Genomic DNA, 21,189 nt, shown 5'->3' with positions numbered 1-21,189 from the left:
CTGAAAGTGATCATGCTAAGGATGCCACTTGATTTGATGCAATATGAAGTAACAAGATACCACCTTAAAATATTTTTACCTTAATTATTTATATCCTTATTTTCACCTTAAAGTTTTCATATTTTTAGATACTTAAAATGTTTATAGTCAACTGATTTTTAACTAATTATATTGTTTGAAATGCATGAACATAAAAATCACATTGCAGACCCTTGTCTTTGAATGTTTCCAAAACCCTCTATACCAGCAGAATCGTGAAAATGTTTTTAGATTTTAAGATCATTACCAAAAAGGTCTTCATCGTTTTCAACATGTGTTATCTTAGTTTTTAATATATCTTTATTCTAAAATAATATATTCTTGTGATCCAAAGGTGATATATGCTAAAGGCAGAAAAAAATGGAGAATACTGTTAAGTATTAAGCAGTTAAATAGCAACTCTGACCATTAGTATTTCTAACTATAGTTATTGTAAATATTCAATCATACTTCTGCTGACCTTTATCTTATAAAATTTATCCAATGTTCAAAGCATAGCGTACGTATGTGTGTAAGTTTATACTTGATATTGGATTTTTTGTCACTTTTCATGTCCTGTAATGATAGTTATGTACCCAATTATGATTGGTTTTAATCTTTATGTGTGCTAGATTGTCATCTTGTAAGAGATTATGCATTTCATCATTTTTTGTGTATACATATCTATAGACAAATAAGCAAAAGTTAGGTGATAGCTACTTACATCTTATTGCTAACACAGGAATGACATAATTAGGTTTTTATGTGTTTTTGAAGTGATATTATTTTGCAAAGAGAGAGAAGCATTTTCTCCCACTTTCTCTGAAACAAGAGTCTTAGGAAGCCTCAGAAGTTATGGAGAGAGCTTTGAGAAAGTTAGAAAGATGGATAGAAGCAGGCACTGAAGTGATTGAACCTAATTTCTCACCGTAGATATTTTATGAATAGGACACATAGTATTTTGGTTTGCCAAGTTTTCATGTGGTGCTTTTAAGAAGTGATTCATTTGTCTCTTAGATTATAATTATACTATCTATATATTTTAAACACATATTCTGATTTATGATTAAAAATGAGTTAATACTTGAAAAAATAAACTGAGAATTGATTAATTATGAAAAATGCTGAATAAATGTACCTATTTTAATTTTAGGACTGCATTTTAACCACTGTTTTAAAAAAAAAATTTTTTTTAACGTTTATTCATTCTTGAGACAGAGAGAGACAGAGCATGAACGGGGGAGGGGCAGAGAGAAAGGGAGACACAGAATCGGAAGCAGGCTCCAGGCTCTGAGCGGTCAGCCCAGAGCCCGACGCGGGGCTCGAACTCACGGACCGCGAGATCGTGACCTGAGCCAAAGTCGGACGCTCAACCAACTGAGCCACCCAGGCGCCCCTAACCACTGTTTTATACACAAACACAATACATCAGTCTCCCTTCTCAACAGGTTGCTCGGAATGTAGGAAGTGGTGTGTGTCTACAATAGCCAGTTTTACATGCAAATTCAACAGAATCCCCTGGTTTATCATAAATTTGTTTCTTAAAACTCCAGCGTAACTGTATGCTATGTTTTTTCAAGATTTCTTCTGCTCATACACCTGAAAGTGCAAAAAATGAACATGAAACATTAAGTAGTAAATAAGTATTTTCCACAGAATTTCAGACTTTCAGGTGCAATCTTCCATGCTGGCTCACAGCTTCACTCTCAAAGTCTTTTCTAAACCAACTGATTGAAAATCCATCATGTAGACTTAAATTATTTTAAGCAATTAATGAATTAATGATGTAAAAATGAGGTACCATGTTTAATGTGTGATAATTAAATGTTCTAGCCAAAGATTCACAGTGTCAATTATCACACGAAGAGCTTTCATTAAAGAATATTTTGTTGCTGGGCGCCTGGGTGGCTCAGTCGGTTAAGCATCTCACTTCGGCTCAGGTCACGATCCCACAGTTTGTGAGTTCAAGTCCTATACTGGGTGAGCTTGAGCCCCATTTCAGGTGAGTCCGCTTCTCTCTCTCTCTCTGCTCTCGCTCACTTGCTCCCTCTGTCTCTCTCTCAAAAAAAACAATTTTTTGTTGTTGTTACTTGAACAGGAATTTTCCAGACTTTATTTACTCACATATTAATATTTAGTAGTCAAGCGTTCAACAGAATGATTGCTAGTTAACCCATGAAAATTCTATTATAAATAGATATTCTACAAGAATATTAAAATACTTACCTAAGCATTTTAGTGGTTCTGACCACTGTCCATAAGTACATATTATGTTCGTGCTTCCTTGAAGTTCAAAGAAGGACTGGCATTGGTACTCAACTGATGATCCTGGAGTGTATGCTGGTAATGTGAATGAGGTAATGTCTACATCGTCAATAGGTGGAGGGGGTCCACAGTTTCCTTTAGAGTTTTAAAAAAAATTATTTCATTTCTTGAAAGACTAAAGAAAAACAGGTTACAATAAAGCAATAAAAATATAGCACCAGACTTAATATCAAGACTTATGATTTCTGCTGACATAAATGATTCCTTGAAGAAATTTTAATCACTTAAACTGAGAATCACACTTTTAAGCCCTTCTTTTTATCCCACATGAAAGCGCACAGAAAGCATTAACAAACATATCCGTTTTGCAGTATTGTGATATTGATATCACAGTTTTTCTTGGTGAATATTTGCTGGATAGATGGCTAGCTAATATAAACAAAAAAGTTTTCTTGTTATACACAACATACTACAGTGTCCACTGGATCTCTAGTCATTTTTTTCATTGATTTTCATTTTTATTACAAAGGAAACACCACCTTTGATAAAATTCAAGGAATTACACGTTTGTATAATGCGAAAGGGCATTGCTAGCTTCCTGTTCTGGACAAGATGAAGTAGAAACATTTCTGCTTATTCCTTCTGCTAAGTAAAAATCCTGAATATATTTCAAAATCCAACCTAAGAGACTGTGAAAGATATAGACAAGAAATCAATCTTTCAAGGACTTCAGAATCCAAGGAATCACACTGCAGTGAGTTGTTTGCTTTTCATTTTGCCTTCTATGTATCCTAGGCTGGGCACTGAAGAAGAGTGTAACCCAGAAATGATATCAAGTTCAGGCATAAAAAAGGTTCCAAGAATTTCCTTTGTCCCTTTAGACAATGGTTCAGGAAAGGAGCGACCTAGCAAGGCAAGCATTTTTTACAAGACTTAAATTACTTCAGAAAAACTTCATAGAAGAAACCTAAGACCACCCCTCTCCCCACCTTGATCCAAAGACCAAGTGAAGAGCGTGGACTTGCACCCTGCCTGGTGGCAATGGGGACCTGATAAACAAAAGATTTCAATAAAATCCAAAGTCTTAAAACATAATACCCAAAATGTCCTGTATATATTTGAAAATCATTCATCATACCAAGGAGCAGAAAAATCTCAAAAGGGAAAAGGAAATCAACACAAGACCACACTGAGTTGATAAGGATATTGGAATTATTTGACAATGGTTTTAAAAAATCCAATGTGAACATAGAACTGAATAATGTAATGATAAAATTTCTTAAAAACTTATTGGATGGGCTCAATTATAGATATCAGATGACTAACTGTAGGATGCACAAACTTAAATAAAGAACACAGATTACTCACTTTGAAAATATACTGAAAACAACAACATAAAGTGAACAGAGCTTTAGGGACCTGTGGGAAGATAGCAAAAGATTGGATACCCAGAAAGAGAAAAGAGGTTGGAGATGAAAGAAAACAACTTCCAAAAATAATGACTGAAAAGTTCCCAAATTGGACATAAGGCATAAACCTACACATTAAAAAAGCTGGACAAGATAAACAAAGAAATTCATGCCAAGATACATCATAATCAAACTGCTAAAAACTGGTAAGAAAAGGAAAAAAAAATCAAAAGCAGTGAAATACCACCTCACATCTGTCAGAATGGCTAAAACCAACAACACAAGGAACAACAGGTTTTGGCGAGGATGCAGAGAAAGGGGAACACTATTGCACTGTTGGTGGGAATGCAAACTGGCGCAGCCACTCTGAAGAACAGCATGGAGGTTCCTCAAGAAACTAAAAAAAGAACTACCTTCGATCCAGCAATTGCACTCTTAGGTATTTACTCAAAGGATGCAAAAATTCAAATTCAAAGGGGTACATGCACCCCAGTGTTTATATAGCAGCATTATCAACAATAGCCAAACTATGGAGAGAGCCCAAATGTCCATTGACTGATGAATAGACAAAGAAGATATAGTATGTACACACACACACACACACACACACACTCTGGAATATCACTCAGCCACCAAAAAGAATTATTATTTGCAATGATGTGGATGGAGCTAGAATGTATTACGCTAAGCAAAATAAGTCAATCAGAAAAAAAATAAGTCAATCAGAGAAAGATAGGATTTCACTCATATGTGGAATTTAAGAAGCAAAACAGATGAACATATGGGAAGGGGGGAAGAGAGAGAGGGAAACAAACCACAAGAGATTCTTAATGATAGAGAACAAACTGTGTTGCCAGAGGGGGGTGGGGGGGATGGGCTAGATGGGGGATGGGTACTAAGGAGGGCACTTGTTGGGATGAGCACTGGGTGTTGTATCTAAGTGATGAATCAGTGACTTTTACTCCTGAAACCAATATTGCACTGTATGCTAACTAACTAAAATTGAGAGGAAAAGAAGAACAGCAAATAGAAAAAAGAGGTAAATAAAAAGAAATGATTACATAGGAGGAGCTACCATCATATCACAGAGAAAGTGCACAAATGCTTCCTAAAACCACCATTCTGATGTGTATCCAGCTGCCAACCTGAGCAAGAACATGAAATTTAAAACGTCTATTTATTTATGAAAGAGTTCTTCAATGATTCTCAAACCAATAATGAATAATAAAAGGAAAAGCATTGAGAATTAACCATTAAGAAAAGTACCATAAATTGTATATCAGAAGGGGCATTATAGGAAAACAAGAAATGTTTTTTTAAAAACCTCCTGGAAAAGCAAGCATGAAAACTTACATAAATAGATAAGAATGTGAATAGGTAAACATATGAATAAGTAGGTTTAGTCTCACTACATATCTAGTTTTAATTTTTTTAATGCCAGAATTAAAAGTGATTCTATTATGAACCAATCAAATTAACAAAAATAGGATTGAGTTCATCATGCAAAAATTGTTTGCTAAAATACATAAATATATAAATGATTTTAAATATTTAGGTATAAATGATTTTATATATTTAGAAATCTATAGGATTTTGTCTCATGACTTTGATGCCAATTTATTATGTTTAATGAATCGTACTGAAAACAGATTTTAGTTTGCGTACTGCCCTCACCTACACACTGAGGTGGAGAACTCCATTTTCCCATGTGACAAGTTATCTCGTCTTCTGCAGATATCCTGTAACCATCTTCACAAATATAACTTAATTTAGTGCCATGTGCATAAACCCTGGGTTTAAATGTTTCTGTAATGAGTCCATTTTCTACATGAGGTGGTTGAGAACATGGAATTTTTTTCTATGTGAAGAATAGAGATCAAAGAGTCAAGCACAAATATAATGTTTTACATTGAAAAATACAAACAAACACTGCCTGGGGATTTAAAAATATGGATAATTTGAACAAATTAAATTATTTAAAACTGAAACTCTTTGAAACTTGCAAGGATATATGTCTCCCTAATATCTATGCTACTATCCTCCTGTTCAATATGCCCCTTCATTCTTGTCTTGTTCATCATAAGGAGTGAAACAGGCAAAAACAGAAATCTTATCCCAGATTTACAGAAGGTTTTTGTAAGGTTTTGTCTGTGTTCATTTCACAGAGTGAAAGAACGGGGACTGATTTGTATACTTAGATAGTAATTTACTGTATCAAGATAAAGTTTAACATAGAGAAAGGCATAGAGAAAGGTTTAACATAGAGAACGAACATATTCAGGGCACCTGGGTGGCTCAGTCGGTTAAGCGTACGACTTCAGCTCAGGTCACGATCTCGCGGTCCGTGAGTTCGAGCCCCGCGTCAGGCTCTGGGCTGATGGCTCAGAGCCTGGAGCCTGTTTCGGATTCTGTGTCTCCCTCTCCCTCTGACCCTCCCCCGTTCATGCTCTGTCTCTCTCTGTCTCAAAAATAAATAAACGTTAAAAAAAAGAAGAGAATGAACATATTCTTGTTCATTTATACAAAGCACAGGGGAGTGTTAACCCCATTCAAAGAACATCATAAAGCAAGTTATGCGCTACTGACCAACACAGCGTGGTGTTGACCGCCATCTTCCATCTTTACACACAATTTCTGCTGCATTGCGAATTATAGAATTTTCTTGACACAGAACAGATATTTTTTCTCCATCACGGTACTTCACTGTAGTTGTCATATCTCGAGCATTGGGAATCTGAGGTGGAGGTGGGCATGACTGCATTTGTAGCTCTAAAATTATTAAAATTAGATTTCTTGATTAAAAATCATAACTTAAATGTATCAAGAGGTTAATTTAGCAGAGAACTCAAAATGATGTATCATAAATGGTCAAATAATAATGGCATGTTCTGGGTTTAAATATGGTATACTCTTTGATACTTCAGTGTATCACATTTGGCTTATTCTCATGGTTTTCTTTGTTGTTTCTTTTATTCGTTCTGTGATCATAATTTATATAAAACCTCTTCTAATTATTTCTAACCATTAAGATGTTCTGAGTTACTCAGTATCAGGCACTAAATAAAGGTTTTCTGAGTATAACCCAGGAAGTCTTCTAAATCCTTTCAATTGTCCACATTTTACATTTAATTCAGGGAAACATTTGAGTAAACTTTATTTGTGCTACTAATGTCAGATTTTCTATTTCTAAGCTGACATGAGTATTGTATATTTCATCACAAATTTTTTTTCTTATATTTATTTTAAGTATTTGGCATTTTTTTTCAACGTATTCTCTTCTATGTCTGATATTTAATCACTTTTAGTCCTAATGATTCAAACTTGTACTTCCTCTTGATAAGTCTTGCCATAGGTTGAATTTAGCTGAATTTTAGCATGATACTCATCTAATTGTATACATTACCTATGTGTAGTTCTTTATATAACAATCATACCACAATAAAGCTGTTTTAAAAAGAAAAATGATTAGAAAACATAAATATATGGAAATTAAACAACAAACTTCTGAATAACTGACAGGTCAAAGAAGAAATCAGAAGAATATTAGAAAGAAAATATTTTATATAGAATTTAATGAAAATACAATGTATACAAAAATTTTTGAGACACAGCTAAAGTAGTGCTTAGAAAAAAAAATGCAGTTTTAAAGTTTATATTTTAAAAGTAGGATAGTTTAAGTCCATATTTTAATTTTCTACTTTAAGAAATAATATGTGTAATAATATTACACATGTACCTTCAGAACAATAGAGGATTACAGAACACTTCTTAACTTGATTTCTCAGTCTATAGTATCCCTAACAACAAAACCTGGCAGAGACATTACAAGCAAAAGTAACTGTAGGTTAATATCCCCCATGAACACAGATGTAAAAAAAAAAACCTTAAAACTATATCAGTAAATTTAGTACATGAAAATACATCACTACCGAGTTGACTTAAGAAATGAGAGATTTAGGGGGCACCTGGGTGGCTCAGTTGGTTAAGTGTCTGACTTCGACTCAGGTCATGATATCACAGTTTGTGAGTTTGAGCCCTATGTTGAACTCTGTGCTGACAGCTCAGAGCCTGGAGGCTGCTTTGGATTCTGTCTCCCTCTCTCTCTGCCTCTCCCCTGCTCACTCTGTCCCTCTCTCTCTCTCAAAAATAAACAAACATTAAAATGAATAAATAAATAAATTATTCAACATTAAAAAACTTATACATGTAATTCACTGTAATAACACAATTAAGAAAGCCATATTATCACATCTATAGTACATCAAAAGCACTTGAAACATCAGTGGTTGATGATAAAATTGACTCAGCCAAGTAGGAATAGAAAAAAATTCCTTTGATCCAATAAAGGATATCTATAAAAATCCTAAACTGACATTATAATTATGGTAAAATGTTAAATGCCCTCTCCCAGTGGTCAGGAATAAGACAAAAATGTTTCTTCCTTTAAAAAGTTTACTTAAGGGGCGCCTGGGTGGCTCAGTCAGTTGAGTGACCAACTTCAGCTCAGGTCATGATCTCACAGCTCGTGAGTTCGAGCCCCGCATCAGGCTCTGTGCTGACCGTGCGGAGCCTGGAGCCTGCTTCAGATTCTGTGTCTTCCTCTCTCTCTGCCCCTAACCCACTCGCATTCTGTCTCTGTCTCTCTCAAAAATACATAAAACATTTAAAAAGTTTATTTAAGGTCTTAGCCAATGCAACAAGATAAGAAAATAAACAAAAAGTAAAAATAAGAACAGACTCAGATTTAAAATCTTGTACTTGTAATGACATAACTGCTCATAGAAAATTGTAACAGATCTAAATAAAAAAAAAAGAAAACTATAACAGATCAACAAAATGATACATAAAATAAGGCAACTTAACACAGTTTCAAACTATAAAATCAATATACAAAAGCCAAGTGTATTTCTTTATACTTGCAGTAAAACTGGAAAATATAATTTTGAAAAACTGCATTTATAGCATAAAAATATAAAACAGGAATAATTTTTTTTTAATTTTTTTTTCAACGTTTTTTATTTATTTTTGGGACAGAGAGAGACAGAGCATGAACGGGGGAGGGGCAGAGAGAGAGGGAGACACAGAATCGGAAACAGGCTCCAGGCTCCGAGCCATCAGCCCAGAGCCTGACGCGGGGCTCGAACTCCCGGACCGCGAGATCGTGACCTGGCTGAAGTCGGACGCTCAACCGACTGCGCCACCCAGGCGCCCCAGGAATAATTTTTTTATAGCTGTAAAACTTCTACACTTAAAACATTATTGGGAAAATAGAAGCATAAAAAATAATTGAAGAAATCTAGTATGTTTATGGATTGAACACTCAATATGATTAAGATGCCAATTCTCCCTAATTTATTTTTCATTATACAAACCATCCATTTCATTATACAAGCAGATATCTTATAGAAATTCATAAGCTTTCCTTGAAATTTTTATGGAAATGAAAAGACCAGAATGAGTAAAGCAATTTTGAATAGCAAGAACATATCGGAGAACACAAATCAGACTTCAAGACTTACTATAAAGCTATAGTTACCAAGGCAATGGGGTAGGAATAAAGATAGATAAATGGATACATGGGCTGAGTAGAAAGTCTAGAAGTAGATCAATGCTTACATAGTTAACTGATTTTCATTTCAAAGTCCTTTCCACACATATTGCTAGAACAATTGGCTACCTATATTTTTTTAAAAATCAACCCCTATTTTATGCCAAACTCAAAAATTAATATAATATGGATGATATACCTAAATATAAATGCTAAAACTATAAAGCTTCTAGAAGAAAATGTAGAGCATATATGCTTCATTGCACATAAATATTTATTTCCTTTTACAAAAGAACAAAAAATACGTTGAACCATAGATAGTAGGTTGGGTCCTTATATTCACGTGACACTACTTTCCATGTATTCTAGGCTTGGGGAAATTAGTTAAAATATTGAGGAGAGTAAGTTAAGGTGTCCTACTGATAGAGAAGAGAGATACAAATATGAAGAGTGGAAAAATGGAATAAAGCCTGTGCTATTCAATAGGAATCAGTGGTGTCAGCAGATACAGAAGTTTCAAGACAGATAAACACATAAATAAATAGGTGATAAGGGAGATTCATGCATCCATAAATACATACATAGATACATTAATGGATATATTTATAGGTACACAGATACATACTAGTTATAGGCATAGGCATAGGCATAGGTATAGGTACCTTTGTGTGTAATAAAGGGAGTTAAAAGCAATGGTATTCCAATAGTAATTTGTACACCTACTACCCAGATGTTAATTTAAAGCCAAGTTTGTAGGTGGTAATGTTATATCGCTGACTAATACGGTAATGATACAGTAACACTAATACAATAATGATACAGTAAGTATTTAGAAGCAGTGTTTTGGCTCTTTTTTAAAATTACCTTCCCACTTGAAAATTATTTGTAATAATAAATAGCTAATTTTTTAAGGCACAAAGATCATTCTTTTACAGGTTAGAAAGAAACCACATAAATTCTTAAAAACATTATAAATAAGAGCTTACCTGTGCAGGGTATTTCAGGATCCCATCTTCCATTTATGCAGATTGAGTGTTTGTAGTCTGTTCTTCCTCTACATTTGTAACGCATGTTGGTATTATGATCAATCACCTCATATGAAACTAACTGTGATGATTTACACTTCTTAAGTTCATTTGTTGCTATAAAATTAAAATATTTCCTTGAAAAGACTAATCATAAAAATCAAAACAACTACTACATAAAAAATAGCTATAGAGTCAGTAGTCTAACGTATGCTCATAAATTCCACCAAGTCATCCTGATCATATTGCATGAGATGGGCTTATCATAAAGACAAGAAATAACAAGTGTTGGTGAGGATATGGAGAAAAGGGAACCCTTGTACATTGTTGCTGGGAATGTAAATTGGTGCAGCCACTTCAGAAAACAGTACGGAGGTTCCTCAAAAAATTAAAAATAGAACTACCATATGATCTAGCAATTCCACTTCTAAGTACTTATCTGGAAAAAAAATGAAAACACTAACTTGAAAAGATGTATGCACCCCATATTTATTGTAGCATTATTTACAACAGCCAAGATATGGAAGCCATCTAAATGTCCACTGACACATGAATAGATAAGGAAGATGTGGTATATAAATACAAGGGAATATTTATTCAGCCATAAGAAACAATAAAATCTTGCCATTTGCAACAACATGGACAGACCTTAGGGCATTATGATAAGGAAAAGAAGTCAGACAGACAAATACCATATTATTTACTTATATTTGGAATCTAAAAAACAAATTGAAAGTTCATGGATACAAAGAACAAATTGGTAATTGTCAGAAGCGGGGTGGGGTCGGGTCAAATGGGCGAAGAGAGTCAAAAGATACAAACTTCCAGTTATAAAATAAATAAGTCGTGGGGATGTAATGAACAGCATAGTGACTATAATTAATAATACTGTGCTGTATGTTTATAAGTTGCTAAGAAGTAGATCTTGAAAGTTCTCATCACAAGAAAAAACAATCTATAACTAGGTATGGTGATAGATGATAGACTTAGTGTGATCATTTCACAACGTATACAAATATCAAATCATTATGTTGTATACCTAAAATGAACATAATGCTGTATGTCAATTATGAATGTATATATGTACATATAAAAATTAAAACCCCCCCTTAAAAAAGAAATTGGTTGTTTAAAGTCAGGGACTGTTTTCTGTATATGCTCTTAGAATCTTTGAGAAGCTATTCTTTTTTACACCTAGTCATCCTATAATCCAATAATATTATAATGCCATAATAATAAATTTTTGCTAGATTCAATATGTTACGTATGGACTATAGAAGCTTTTTATATAGTTATACATTTCAATAATTCAATAAAAATGGGAGTCCTTTTCGAAGTTGATAAAATCTCTTCATAGGCCTTTGCTAGGATTTGCTAATGGTTTAAAATACAGAGTCAGGTGAGGATGAATAGAGCAAACTCAAATAAATTGGCCGAAGAAAAGATTTTGCAATGCAACCTTAAGAAAAAATAAATAAAAAGGAGTCTAATTCAAAACAAACTAGAGGCTCCAGGCTTCGTCCTATTTTTAGAACTGGTCCAGAGTGTTGAGGGAGAGAAAACAAGGTATTCTTCAAAGGATGGTAACTGAAGGAAGATCCGTAATCAAGAGGAGCGGTGGTGGTTGTTGTCATGCCCAATGTTTGAAAGGATTTCTTTGTTCATGAGGAGAAAATAAATATATGGAGAAGAGCGAAAGGAAGAGTGGAGGTACAAAGTAAAAACACTGAGAGGGGAAAACTGGAGTAAAACCTAACGTAGCTGAAAAGGTGACATTAAACGTAATACAGGTAGAGGATTAATGTTAAGAAGGAAAACTCTGAGACCAGAGGAGAGTAATCACTGAAGCAGATGTTTTGGTGTTAAGTTATAATGAAAAGATGAGAGTTGGGGCGCCTGGGTGGCACAGTCGGTTGGGCGTCCGACTTCAGCCAGGTCACGATCTCGCGGTCCGGGAGTTCGAGCCCCGCGTCAGGCTCTGGGCTGATGGCTCAGAGCCTGGAGCCTGTTTCCGATTCTGTGTCTCCCTCTCTCTCTGCCCCTCCCCCGTTCATGCTCTGTCTCTCTCTGTCCCAAAAATAAATAAACGTTGAAAAAAAAAATTAAAAAAAAAAAAAAAGAAAAGATGAGAGTTTTCATGCCTGGTATTACCTTCGGTTTTTTCCCGCATATGACAGAAGTGAGGGCAGATCATTTGTGGGGATAGGATAGCATTAAAATGAGGTTTGGTCTTGGGGGACTGACAATACCTTTGACAGGAATGTGTTTAGAAGTAAGCAACAAAATTTATTGATCTATTTAACAAACTCCTACTGAATGCCTCCTCTATGTCGGCCAGTCTTCTGAGGATTGGGAACAAGTCAGTGAAGTATGAATCCCTGTTTCCTTGGAGATTGAATCCCAACTGTATCTGCTCTTGGGATTAATTAATGCCCAGAAATTGGATGCATAAATGAAACTGGACATCCTGGTCTCTCTTTGAATGTAGAACCCAGAAAAACTCTTGGAAAGAACTCATTCAAAGGGAAAAGTGAAAGAAGGCCCCCAAGGTTCTCCAAGTTAGTCCTCAAAGGGCAGGATGATTCACTTACAGAATCAGAATTTTTTTCTTGGCTCAATCTCACCTGCCTCCTATGACTGAGTTATACTACTGACCGCCCACCCTCCAGCACATGAACTTCTTTTCGCTGCATTTGAAACTGGCTGAGGAATCATCTTTTGTTAGAAAATTTGATAGAGGCAAGATTCCTATGGGAGTGTAGCTAATGGTATTTTGTCAACTTTATTTCCTTGTTTTCCAGGGCCTGAAAGAAAGAGTGCCCTATAAAAACAAAAATGGGGGGCGCCTGGGTGGCGCAGTTGGTTAAGCGTCCGACTTCAGCCAGGTCACGATCTCGCGGTCCGGGAGTTTGAGCCCCGCGTCAGGCTCTGGGCTGATGGCTCAGAGCCTGGAGCCTGTTTCCGATTCTGTGTCTCCCTCTCTCTCTGCCCCTCCCCCGTTCATGCTCTGTCTCTCTCTGTCCCAAAAATAAATAAACGTTGAAAAAAAAAATTTAAAAACAAAAATGGTATTTATGCAAAGATAGTTATATTTTCCTGGTAATTAGTACTCATGTTTTAATCATATATACACCTGCAAGTAAAATGTAGCTTCACACTTATAAACAATGTCAATATCAGGGACAGGGAGCGTTATAAAATTCAACTGCTAGTTTATATTTTTCCTCTGTTGGTACATATTGAACTGTAACAACAAATGTTTGAATATAATTTAAGACCTGATGTGTTTCACAAATATCTCTAAATTTCAAAAATATTGTCACAGATATAGTTGTTACAATAAAAATGTTACGTTTTACTGAATGGCAATTCAAGAAATACTATTCTCACCAACACACTGAGGAAGTGGGGTCCACCGTCCACTGTCACATGTAATTGATCTGGGTCCAATCAATGTACATGTTTCTCTGCAACTGAACTCCACTAAAGCTCCATGGTGAAAGGGAGGGGCAGAAGACTCCACAACATAACCATAAGCAAGTCCAGGTACGTCACCCCACGTACTGCCCTCTGTAAAAACTTCACAAAAATATGTTTCTCTTTAAAATATAATTTATGTGGTTATATGCAGATAACAAAAAGTGTTGATTTAATCACATTTGAGTGTTCGTGCTTTTTATACATTACCACTACATAGAGGCAAGGTTGTCCATGTTCCATCTACACACTGAATTTTATTAGAACACGTCATCAAAAATCCAGAGTTGCAAACATATTCCACCGCTTCGTTAAGTTCATATTTTTATTTGTTTGTTTCCTTAATCTCCCCACTGGGGGGTTGAGGAGGCATACCACATGATTTTACCTGCCCTACGGTAGAAATACTGTGTAAATAATGGTTACGGTGTCTATAATTTCAAAATCCACTAGAGTGGAGAGATTTTTTTCTTTAATCAATTTATTATTTATTACATAATTTATTATAGCATTCTTAAACAATAAAAAATGGTGTTTACACCAGATTCATTTCCCAGTTCTATTACTTCTACTGAACTAACCTATTAGAAGTATATTTAAGCCTTGCAAATATGTTCAATATACAAAGGCATAAATCTGACTAAGGATATGCAAACTGATACTTGAAAATGAGAAAACACTGTAGAGAGAAACTAAAGGCCCAAATAATGAAGAAATATAGTTCGGAAGATTTAATATTGTTAAAACATTAATTTTCCCCAACGATCTATAGAGCCAATGTTATCCCAATCAAAATCACTGCAGGTATTTTTGTAGAAATTGACAAACTGATTCTAATATTCACATGGAAATGCAAAGGACCTAGAATGGCTAAAAAACTGAAAAAGAAGGAAAGTTTGAAGGAATAACATGATGTGATTTCAATACTAATCATAACACTACAGTAATTAAGAAGCTGTGGTTTGGGCATAAAGACAGAAAGACTAAAAAAGAAAACAGAAGGAGGTTCAGAAATAGACCCATATGTATATGGACAATTAATTTCTGACAAACCTACAAAAGGCCATTCAGGGTAAAATGATAGTTTTTTCTACAAAATGATGTAGAATTGGACACTCACATAAATCAGAGCTTTGATTCTATCATACCTCATATTCATGTCTCACATACAAAAATTAACCAAAAATAGAGCATAGGCCTAAATGTAAACCCAGAAACTATAAATCCTTTAGAAAACAAAAGAGAAAATCTTTGTGAACTGAGATTAGTAAAATATCTTACATATGACACATAAAAAAAAGACACAAAAAATATTTTCTGACTACCTTACGATCCTGTAAACGTAAGAAACTGTTGGAGAACAAGAGGCCGGAGGCACGGTAAGAATGTCCTGAAGGAAAGGGACGGAGCAGCAAGGAACTGAAAGCTGTTTCATTCCCAGGACGCCGGAAGGACGCCAGGACTGCTCGTTCTCTCCAGAAGGACATCGTACGGGCGCCAGGCCTGGGAAAAGAATGTTTCCTCCGGCGCCAGATGTACTCATGACCCGGTATGGAATACACTGCAGGTGGATGGCCTGTCCAGATGTCAAATACCGTGTTGTATGTTCTTGCTGCTGTCAGACAGTTTGCAAAAATGAAAGAGGCTTGAGCCAGGGGACCGATGCTTGCGCTCCGGAAGAGTCTTAGCCCCTGCTTTGTAGTTCTCTCCTCACCGCACCTTTAGGACCTGTCTCTAAACTTCAAGGGTGAATTAGAAACCTTGGTACACACCCTGAATTCAATTTTGAAAGTATAGCTCAGACAGGAAAGAGTAGCAAAAGAAATCTGTTCAATAATCTAGATATTCTAAAGAGGTATTCAAACCAATTAGTAAATATGACTGTACAATTATATTAATATTCATATTACATGCAAAAAATTTATCAAAACTTTCTAAAAAAAAACATCATTTGAGATGAGCACTTGATCAATATTATTAACTTTGATTAATCCATATATGTGACTGAACTGACCAAAAGTTTAGATACAATCAGTGAAATGAGTTAAGCCCCATGCTATTAAAAATGTCCAGTATTAGGGGCGCCTGGGTGGCGCAGTCGGGTAAGCGTCCGACTTCAGCCAGGTCACGATCTCGCGGTCCGGGAGTTTGAGCCCCGCGTCAGGCTCTGGGCTGATGGCTCAGAGCCTGGAGCCTGCTTCCGATTCTGTGTCTCCCTCTCTCTCTGCGCCTCCCCCATTCATGCTCTGTCTCTCTCTGTCCCAAAAATAAATAAACGTTGAAAAAAAATTTTTAAAAAAAAATGTCCAGTATTAATAGTGGAATTGTAGGCAAAAGGAAAAGTAACAAAAGTCCCTTCAGAGTCAGACATCATAAAAACATCTATTCATATTTCCACTGCATATTTCAATGAACAATTGGAGATTAATTTCTTAAATAAGAAGTCTAAAATATCTACTACCCAACACATGTCCTGCACAGGGTCTATCTCTGGCTTAATGCATTAGATTGTAGACACAATGGAAGCCAAAAGAAAATTAAGAGAGGAAAAACTTGATATCCAAAACTCAATTGTTTCAGCAATTGTAGGATAAATATTCACCTTTACATGCTGGAAGATCAGGGGACCATCCAAAATGGGAACACTGAACTGAATCTGGTCCAACTCTTGGAAGTTTTTGTCTGCAGGAAAATTGCAACACATCTCCAACTTTCTATTTGTCCTTTTTTGGCTTAGGAATTAAGTATTTTTCTATTTGGAAAATTTTTCTATTTTCTATTTGGAATCGAGCATTCTCTTTCTATAAAAAAAAAAGGTAAAATAATTTAATGAGAATATATAATTAATCATTGCCAAAGTAAATTTTACATGTCTCATGTAATAATGAGGTGCAATGTATTATATTTACAGAGGGACTTCAGATAAATTCTCTTCCTTGAAAACTTACATATTAGGTTTTATATACCTTCTAAAGCCATACAGGACTCTTTGAGAAATATTAAGGTGTTGAACAGCAATAGATATATCCTGAAAATTTATTTGTAAAATCACTTTACCTATACTGGAACTGATTTTATCACTGACATTTACAAAATTTAATGTTATATTTTTTATACTCTCAAAAGAGAAAAGTATTCTCTCATTAAAAACTCAAAAAAAATAATGCTACAATTTTTAAATTGCACACTTAAATAAGAATTGGTATTTTTGTTTAATATAATTGGGGACCTGGAATGCTAAAGAGAAGCATTTCTAATGTATTTCAGTTAGAGGAACATTTAAAAAGCTTAACTGATACTTTATAAGTGAAGAAATCAAAGTGAAACATGAAACAAAATGAAGAAAGATGTTCAAGGCCATAGAGTTATATTCTAGGTGTCATGAATAGTTATGTAATATACAACCAACTATTATTATTACATTATATTATATTAACTTATAATATGTATGTTATATATAAACTTATAATTATACTAACTGTTAATAAATTGTTGGTTGTTCTGATTCAAATTAGGAGTGTGTAAAATTATCTCTTAAAATTTGTAAAATTTGTGACATTGCTAAGTAGTATCAAAAACTGCATTTTTCTTATTGAGAATCCTCCTATATTGCTAATTAGTTTATAAAATTAAAAACTGGAATTTAAAAATTTGAATCATACTCCAAAGAAAATTCATACTATCTAGAAGTATTAACACATAATCATAAAATTAGATGTAAGAGAACTATTTTTAAAGTAATGCCACTAGGGGCGCCTGGGTGACTCAGTCAGGTAAGCTTTCTTCTTGGTTTCCGCTCAGGTCAGGATCCCACAGTTCATGAGTTTCAGCCACACATCAGACTCCACGCTGACAGCAAGGAGCCTGCATGGGATTCTTTCTCTCTCCTCCTCTCTCTGTCCCTCCCTCTGCCTCTCAAAATACATAATAAGCTTTTTTAAAAAAGTAATGCCACAAAAATAACTCCACAAATGTGCTTTTGTTTTAATCTTGGGTTTTATAGATTAGTTGAGGTCACACCTGATGAGAACTATAGGAATTCCTCTCCTAAAATTCTATTCCAGTCTTCTATGTAGCAATTCTTTTTTTTCTACGTATCTTTGTTTATATACCTTGTGCTCATTTTGTATATTCTCTATCTTTAAACACATCATGAAAAATTCTGCCTTAACACCAAAAAAATAATAATAATAAATCTTGGCCATAGGTTATTTTCCAATTGTTATATTTATATAAAGCTAATGACTTTTAAATTGTGATTTAAAGAAGAGTTTGAATAGGCTTATCTTGAATTAGAGATATTTATCTTTATCCAAAAGTTAAAAATCCTAAATCCAGGCACTGATACTTAGAAATGCTAGCATAAATTTTTTAAAGTGTACATTTATTTAATATTGCTGGAAATACTGTTTAGCTTAAGTGGTTTATGACAACCATAATTCTTTGGAAACCTCCCCCCAAAGGGGAGAATGCCCAGGACATTTGAAATAAACTCAATATCATTCAATCTTTGTGCAATTTTCTGCTACATGGTCGAGGAAAGTCATTTGAAAAGAACACTAAACTGTCATTTGTTCATTCAACTTTTGGAGGCCTTACCATGCTGGTGAATTCCTACCAATGAGTTCATAGGGTCATAAGTTTTATAAAATTTGCAATAAAAGCCTTATTGGCCACATCTGTTTCTACCACTGTCCTTGTCACCCCAACTTCTACTCCATCCCATTTTCCTGACATGTGGTGACATTGGAAAGATTATGGGAATTATATATTTAAGATTTTGAATTCTTTTTTAAAGAAGGCCCCTCAAAATTGTAAAAGCTTCTGATTTTTTAAAACCTGTATCTGTCTCTAATCCCAGAAAAGAAATTCATGATCATCTTAAAAGTCTCCCCTTCTACTTAGAATAAAACCCAAACTCTTTATGATCCATTTCTTGCCCACACTTCCAATGTAACTTCCATGTCTCTCCCCCTGTCAATCCAGATGCCAGGCTTTATGATCTTTGGATTTCTTTAAATAGCTCAAGTTCCCTGCTGTTCAGCTGTTGCACAGACCCCCATCTCTATCCTGAAGGGTTTTCAACCTTCCTTTGTGTATATGCTGTCCTATATAAAATTGAGCCCTCCGTCCCCACCCTCTCATTTTCTAAGCTCTTGCATTCTTTTGTTTCTTTGAACAAGGTTACATATAAAATATATTTAAAATGTGTTTTTATCATCTGGTCCATTATTGGGCTTAATTCATTGTTTGTTGGTTTGTTTTCATGCTGGGTTGAAAGTTCCCAAAAGGCAGACCCATGTTTTTCTCCTAGCCTATATCGAGCTCATAAATGGGTGTTTGTCAACAGCCCGAATTAATCAACTTTCACTGGGACCAACACACTACTCAGCAAGTCTACCTCATCTCAATAACAAACTCACTGCGTGCTCCTTTCTTGAAGTCTCTATTTTAAACCATTTCCCACACTTCTAAGTGTTCCTTCTCCTCTTTGTCCCATGCACAACTCCATCTCTGGTGACTTTGTCTTGTATCTCAAAGGAAAATAGAAACCATCAGCTCCCACTTCTTTCCAGCATGAAATTGACACATCCGTTTTCCTTCCTTTCTCCTGTTCAAAACTGGAAGTGGCTCTGTCGCCACAGAAGCCTCGTACTTCCACGGAGCTCTGGTTTCCTTTCCTTCCCACCTCCACAGGGAACCGCCCACCTCACGTCCTCAGTCTCTGTTATAGCCTATTCCGCATTCACTTGGCTCTGATGTCCTCCGTCTTTAGAAAAGACTCCCTTTGGTGTATGATTTCCTCTAGCAATACTCTGAACTTTCTATTCACATGCTCACATAAACTTCTTGAAAGATTTATGACCACATACTGTTCTGAAGTTCTCACTGATGATTTCTCTTCGGTACACTCTATGTAGGTTCTATGCCCTGCGTTCCTTAACTGGCTCAGCCAGTTAAATGTCCAACTCTTGGTTTCAGCTCAGGTCATGATGTCATGGTTCATGAGTTCGAGCCCCACATTGGGCTCTGCAATGATGGTGTAAAGCCTGCTTGGGATTCTCTCTCTCCCCCTCTCTCTCTCTGCCTTTCCACCACTGGTGCTCTCTCTCTCTCAAAATAAACAAACTTTAAAAAATTACTTTAAATATTTTCAAATCAAATTATATCATTCCTTAAAAACTATTTTATGGCTTTTTTAGTAGTGATTAAATTAATCTAAATGCTGACATGCCCTAATATAACCTAAATAATCTTTCCTTTGCCTCCTATCTAGCTTCAGCTTATAAAACTCCCACATCTTGACTAGAATCCACTTACCGGAATATTTCCCCAAACACTATTCTGTTGTCAAAGTTTTGCACAGTCTACATCCATTCATCTCCCCACGTAATCAAGCTCTCCTTCTTATTCTGGACAGCTGATTGGTAAACACAAGAGAAATTCATGTAAGAGTCCACAGAACTTGTCAAAGTCAGAAAACAGAGAGATTTTCTCAAGACCGGCAGAAATTAATTCTCAAGATGAGAGGTACAAAACAGAAACTCAAGACCAAGATGGGTGCAGAATTTGTAAGAAACTAAAATTTTACTGAAGAGAGCTAAATTTAAAATAATTTAAAAGCTCTCATTTAGTAAAACAAAAATAATTATACTTTAACCACAAATCTGTGATGTATCTGGCCCATAGGAAATATTAATACAGTGTGTTAAAATTAGAGTATTCTCTTTGGGCTTCAGAACACCTTCTCTTCCCAGTTTACATTAAATCAGAAGAATTCGCCTCGACTTTTGTTCCTTAAGAATATCTCCAGGGGTGCCTGGGTGGCTCAGTCGGTTAAGTGGCCAACTTCGGCTCAGGTCATGATTTCATGGTCCATGAGTTCGAGCCCCGCTTCGGGCTCTGTGCTGACAGCTCAGAGCCTGGAGCCTGTTTCAGATTCTGTGTCTCCCTCTCTCTGACCCTCCCCCGTTCATGCTCTGTCTCTCTCTGTCTCAAAAATAAGTGAATGTTAAAAAAAAAAAAAAAAAAGAATATCTCCAGATCATTCAAAATTCTGTAAAAAGGAACACAGAGATAGGGGCACCAGGGTGGTACCAGTTGGTTGAGTGTCCGACTCTTGATTTCAGCTCAGGTCATGATCTCAGGGTTGTGGGATCGAGCCCCGCGTCAGGTTCCACACTGAGCATGGAGCTTGCTTAACATTCTCTTTCTCTCTCTCTCTTTCTCTATCCCCTCTGCTCCTCTCCCCCACTCGTGCTCTTTCTCTCTTTCAACAAAAAAGAACACATACAGGTTTTTTTAACTCATTTTTCCTTTTACAAACTTTATGTTGAGGTAACTGATAACTGCTCTTGAAGACAAAAAGGTTTTTTTTTTAATATGAAATTTATTGTCAAATTGGTTTCCATACAACACCCAGTGCTCATCCCAACAGGTGCCCTCC

At 35.5% G+C, this 21,189-nt stretch overlaps 1 long non-coding RNA gene across 1 annotated transcript; it reads right to left on the bottom strand.

Moving 5' to 3' along the window:
- Positions 1 to 6,413: 6,413 nt before the first annotated feature.
- Positions 6,414 to 10,377, bottom strand: LOC122475808. Its single transcript, XR_006295311.1, has 2 exons — positions 10,227 to 10,377; positions 6,414 to 6,461 (listed from the first exon to the last, which is right to left on the bottom strand). It is a non-coding gene; the product is annotated as an uncharacterized LOC122475808 (long non-coding RNA).
- Between the last annotated feature and the right edge of the window lie 10,812 nt (positions 10,378 to 21,189).

The sequence above is a fragment of the Prionailurus bengalensis genome, chromosome E4, assembly GCF_016509475.1.
Source record: "Prionailurus bengalensis isolate Pbe53 chromosome E4, Fcat_Pben_1.1_paternal_pri, whole genome shotgun sequence".
In the NCBI taxonomy this organism is placed as follows: Eukaryota; Metazoa; Chordata; class Mammalia; order Carnivora; family Felidae; genus Prionailurus; species Prionailurus bengalensis.
Note: the sequence above shows the minus strand (reverse complement) of the source record. Positions and strands in the feature narration are given on the sequence as shown.